The sequence below is a fragment of the Miscanthus floridulus genome, chromosome 10 (assembly GCF_019320115.1).
Source record: "Miscanthus floridulus cultivar M001 chromosome 10, ASM1932011v1, whole genome shotgun sequence".
Classification (NCBI taxonomy): domain Eukaryota; kingdom Viridiplantae; phylum Streptophyta; class Magnoliopsida; order Poales; family Poaceae; genus Miscanthus; species Miscanthus floridulus.
The window spans coordinates 85,325,791-85,331,790 of NC_089589.1; positions in this window are offsets into that span (position 1 = coordinate 85,325,791).

Here is a 6,000-nt window from a genome sequence, read left to right on the forward strand (position 1 = left end):
TAGATGCCGTAGCCATGCTCACCTGGCCATGCCATCGCCGGGGATGGCCAGAGCACCACTGCGCATCGCCGCCGAGCCGCCATGCTCGCTGATGAGCTAGCTCCAGTGATCCTCCATGCAAACTGAGGGTGCCTATTGGTGCGGAATAGGATGGGGAATACGTTGGTGCCGACCTCGTCGCTGGTGACCTTGCCGATGACGAGTTCTCATTGGTCAAAGCCGGTGCTCTGCTCGGATTCACTAACATGTGGGGTCAGTTGACCCATGGAGCCTAGTCGTTAGCGCCTCTATGGTGTATAGACCGGGTGCACCTAGCAGTTAGGGTTTAGTTGTTTTTGAATTATTTTCACATATTTGAATACAAACTTCAAAAATTCATATCTGGAGCTAGGAGTATCCAAATGAGGTGAACCAAATTTTGTTGGATTCATCTTGAAGTGTACTATTTGATAAAAATATGAAATCTACTGTTTAGAGTATTTTTTGAAGAATTAAATTAAGTAAGATAAGTGCTTTTAAAGTAGTTTATATCTTGTAAAATGCATGACTTGAGCTATGAAGGTGATATAATTGTGATTCTAATTTTTATGGTCTTTTGTTGACATGCTCTAGCTAGAAAAAATACTAAACCTATAGTAGGCATACTTGAAATATGGTCTTCCTATTTAATCTTGATTAATTGCTAGTTTCTAGTGAAATTAAATGGGGTAAAAATACATAACATATGATCATACAAATTTTTACATAGTATTCCTACACTAGGAGGAAAGTAAGAAAAATATTAAATCTGTTGCTTGACACTTTTCACTAGGGTAAACTATTTTTGCTAAAATAAGCATATGTAACTTGTCATTTTATTAGAGGTGGTTGTACTTAACCAAATAGCATAAAATTTGTACAGTAGACTATTGGGGTCGTTTGTAGGCTACTGTAAGTTTCTTAGAATTTATTGAGCACTGGAAATATTTATCCTTGAAATCACTTTATTATATGAGGAAATTAATAAATGAATATAAGTAAATTAATTAGGCTTAACCATGATGTTTTTTGTGGTGTGTGTGATGCATATAATCTATTGATACTATTAGTTAGGCTTCAAAGTAATTGGTTATAGACAACTAGTTAATTATTGCTTTATAATTCAACTAGATGGTTGCATGTATAGTTTCTGTTGTGGTGATAATTTCATGATGATAATGGTCTTTTCTGTAAAACTTGTTAATAACAAAGTTGTATATAACTTACTTATCTACCTTGTGTTAAGGTTTCATAGTCATAGGCCTAATGGTTTAAGAATTATAACTGTTAGAAGTATGCTATTAGAAATGACTTATTCTCTGGATATATCTAAAAGATTGAATTGTTGGACCTAGATAACTGCTGAATCACATTAAGATGATTAAAAGAAAGTTGTAGGCAATTTCATAAGATTTTCATAATGTCCACAACCATATTATTTTAATGTGTATAACTCTAGTTATGATCAAAACAAGTGACTGCTTTCTTGTAGTCCAGAAAATGATTTATATAAGTGTTTGTTTAAGTTACTAGAGAAGAGATATGCACCTACTCAGTAAAAGAAAATGTAACTTCTTATCAGCTTAATGCAATGCTGCTGAGAACACTTATGAGGATGCATTAATCACATCATATCATATTATACATGTTATTATATATGCATCCATGATATCTTATTTCCTGCCCATGCATATAGGATCGTCCGAGGGGATAACTCTATTGGAATTCGACGAAGAGCCAGAAGAACAACTGGAAGCACCTCAGGCCGTAGCTCTAGAAGGAGAGGAGCAAGCTCTTAAAGACTTACCCGAGTGCCCAGACCACAGGCCAACTTCTTTTATCAAAGGCAAGCCCCGGAGCATTTTAAACCTCCCATGCTTTACAAAATATCACTTGAGTCCTTTATGTTTGATGCATTAGGTTATAAGAGTTGATTGGAAATACTTGATGCATAGAAGTACCTTGTCCAGATACATATACCTTTAACCCTATGTAGGTCTAGGATCGAATATATGCTTAGCCATGCTTAGAACGGTAGAAGTCGGGTGATTTCCTGTCACCTGCGAGATATAGGTGGATACCGGAGCATGATTGACTATATTTGTTGTCGTGGAAAAAAACCATAGGATAATGTAATTGGAGGCCAGGCGAAGTCTATGCGTAGGTGAACTCATGTGATTCCGTCTGTGCCGATTAAGGACCGTACTGTTGTTGGCACTTTTGTCGAGATTGAACGCATGCCTCTCACTTAGCTGGCCGGATAACTCGTTCCGACTGCAAAGTCGAGTAGCTCAACTCAGGTGGGGGCCTATTCTGTTAGAGTGCGCACTCTGGATGGTAGTTCGGATGTGTGGGGAGCCAGACATGCATGAGCCCAAGGGCAGGGTAGTCCTAATCGTCCTAGCAGCTGGTTGTCCCTGATTGTGCAGCGCTGGTCAAACCTGTGAAATGTGTAACTGAGTTGTACCAAAGGTGACCTAAGGTGACCGTTGATCTAGTCTGCCTGGGTTTGTGTTAGGAATAAATTCCCAGCTGGTTGAAATCGATTCGAATCGCCGTCTCTTCTGGACACTGAGAAACTTGGCTAGCCCCAATATGGTAGTAATTGTATTATGAAATGATGGTTATGAAGAACATGGAATTACTATACCGGCTATGGTTATTATTGTTATGCTACTAAATGATATACCACATGTTTGGCACAGATTAGTTGCTAATCTAGAGATGAATAGCTATAATTAATTTGATGACCGAATTATAACTGTATACTTGAATTGGGAAGCTTTTTATGCAAAATGTTGTCAAGCTAGCTCCACTTATACAGCCTTGCTTGATCCTTGGAGTCACTTTATTTTTTGTTTATGACGGGTAAGTCTAGCTGAGTAGTTTCTTGTACTCAGGATTTATTTCCTATTGTTGCAGATAATACAATGTATCATGGCTACTGTAAGAACTGCTTTTATCCTGCCATGGACGAGGAGTAGGGCCGTGGGCAAGACGTCTCTCGTTAATCCCTCTCTTATATATGCTTTTGTGAGATTGTGATTATGAGCTGTCACAGTATTTGAACAACAATGAAGATGTTGGTTTCAAACTTTAATTGCTTCCGCTACTATTTTACCTGAACTTGGTTTGTAATAACTTTTAATCGTACTCTGATGTATGGAACTGTATTTGTGAACTTTATGTAACATGTGACATGTATGTTGAATCATGTACGATCTTGGTTGTATGTTGGTTGAATCGAGACCCTTCGTGGTACTCGACGGACTACCGAATTTATATGGGCTCAAGTATGACAGTACGACCGCTTGCGGGCTACTATTGTACTTGTGCTCTTATAAATTAGATGGTTCTGCTAAATAATCTAAATTATGATGGGTTTATATATCTTCTTGTCAAGTAACTGTTGATATAATGTCCTTATGAATTATATTATATATATATACATGTTCTGGTCAGATTTAAATTTTGGAATTTCAATTTTTTATGGAAAAATGTACTATAGGGTCGGTTTTAGAGTGAACCGCCCCTACAAATGAAAATTATAGGGGCAGCTAGTGTTAAAACCGCCCCTACAAATCATTTCTGTAGAGGCGGCTGGTGTTACCAACTGCCCTTGCAAATAAAGTTATAGGTGTGGCTGGTGACACAAGCCGCCGCTACAAATCAATTTATAGGGACAGCTTGAGAACCGTCCCTACAAATCAATGATTTGTAGACACGATTGCTTAGGGGCTGCTGGGGAAAAGAATGGACATTTATTTATGCCTTATGCTTCACTATAGCTGATGTAGCCTGCAGCCCTTCATGTAGGGGCATCCAACGGTGTGAAAGAATCAAGCAAAGATTAAAACAAACATAGTACTTAAATCAAGTAAGAACATTGCAAGTTCAAAAGTGAACCAACAGTGATGATGTGGTTCATCACTTCCAGGTGTACGAGTGGTGCTTGAAGAATATACATGAAGATGGGGCCATGTCAAAGCCGTGGCACACTACTATAAATGCTAGCGTGACCCGGTTGGTTGTTGTTCTACGTTCAGGGACAGGCATTAGGTCATCACTGCTTGCAGCCTAGTGACTCCACCCCTCTAGCATGCTCTTGCACATCCAAGCCTCTAACTCAGGTGCTAGAAGAATTTACATGAGGGAGTTAATTTAATATGTGTTTGTGAACTTCGATGCTACCATTGGCCTAGCTGGTAAAAGGTTGTATCTCTTTCCTGAAAAAAGGCCTTTATCGTATATGTTATTTTATTTTAATAAGGTCTTTGTTATTGTATGTTTTATGTACCCTATAACTTTTCACATGCAATAATATACATCATATATTTTGTTATTTGGTTTAGTCTATAGAAATAAGGAGAGAGTGAGGGAAGTCCTGTTGAGAAGCCGGGGTTTTGTGGATTCCTCTCCCACTTGTACCTTGGTGGATGGAGCTTAATTAGATTCAAGTAGCATTCAGGATCATCTACGTTTACTTTGATTAATCAATCTTAGATTCATATCATTGTTGTTTACGGGTTCACTGCTCTTTATAGAGCCCTCTAATCAATTCATCATGGCCTGGGTTAGAGTAGTAATTCTATAGAGTAAACCTGGTACTTAGGCTATAGTTTACATGTGTTTGCGGCTAGCCCCATGGATAATGGTGGTATCCACCACGTTCGGGCCAGTTCTTAAAATCTAGGGTTTAATCGACGTTTACTTGTATCAACCCTTCTTATCCATTTCTGTTGGTGTCTAGGCCGTACCAGATTGAAGTAAAGAACTATGGTATATATATTATTGTTTAATCTTGTCTTAGTATCATGAAAACGATAGATATCCTATCTACCCAATATCTATCATTTACCCTTCCTCTATCCTTGGATGATCTTGATTCGTAACCAGTTAACTTCACCGTCTCTGTGGAAATTCGATACATGGGAATTCTCCTAGGTAATGGCTGCACTGACATCCATTGTGCTTGAAAATTTATGTATCTGCCACAGTATGTTTCAATAGGCGTAAGAGACACCGCGGCGGCAGATTCCATCGACATCAAGCGAATCTGGCCAAGGGCACCCCTCCCCCTAGGGACCATGCCTAGCAAGGATACGAAATGGCGGCGTGGCAAGTAGGCCTATGAGCAGTGTCCCCTGCCCATGCGCTAGTGGGATCTAGAGAGGCGGTGCAGCGAGCAAGCCGTGGTGCCATGTTGGTTGCTTCATCTCATGACTCCTCCGCCCAACCATCTCATCCACCCCAGCCATGTCCTCCATGGGCAGCCTGTGGATCTAGAGAAGCCCAGGGTGAGTACAAGTCCTACTTGAACCCTAGCATTGCTCTAGTTGATTGCCTACGGATTTGCTCTGATTTGGTACCCAAGATGATGGGTGCGCATGATGGAAGAGGGAGAAGGTGGATGACCTCAACATGGTAGAAGAGAAAGGAGGCCGACAAGGTCAAGCGACATCGGGTGCACCGTAGGCAGTAGCCCAGGCGCAGGAGCTTTGGCAAGGACTAGCGGGCCTGGTTGCCTATGTCGTGATATTTTTATTGTCTTTTTTCCATTTACAGAGGTGGCAGTTTGTCCACCTGTGTAGTTGTCCGATTAACACTGATCCAATGACTGAAGTAGCCATTGACGATCTCTGAAAAGCTACTTTGCCCGCCTCTTAGAAGGTTGGTTGTATCCTAGGATTTAAAAAATGTTTTGCTATTTTTGGTTATTTGTTATTTATCTGACCGCCTATGTTAATAAAAAAAACATTGTTCTTTGTAAATAAAAATATCTGCTTCTGAAAATGCTCTTTGTAGTATTGAATTAGTGATATATTTTCTTTAAATAATATATCTTTAAGAGTATACAATACACGTGCCTATTAGTATCTTTAAACAAAAATTGTTTAAAAAAAATAAATTTGAAGTTATAAAATTTTGATATCAAATTTTTTGAAAAAATCCAAGAATTATTGAACTTAGAAGGAGTTGGTT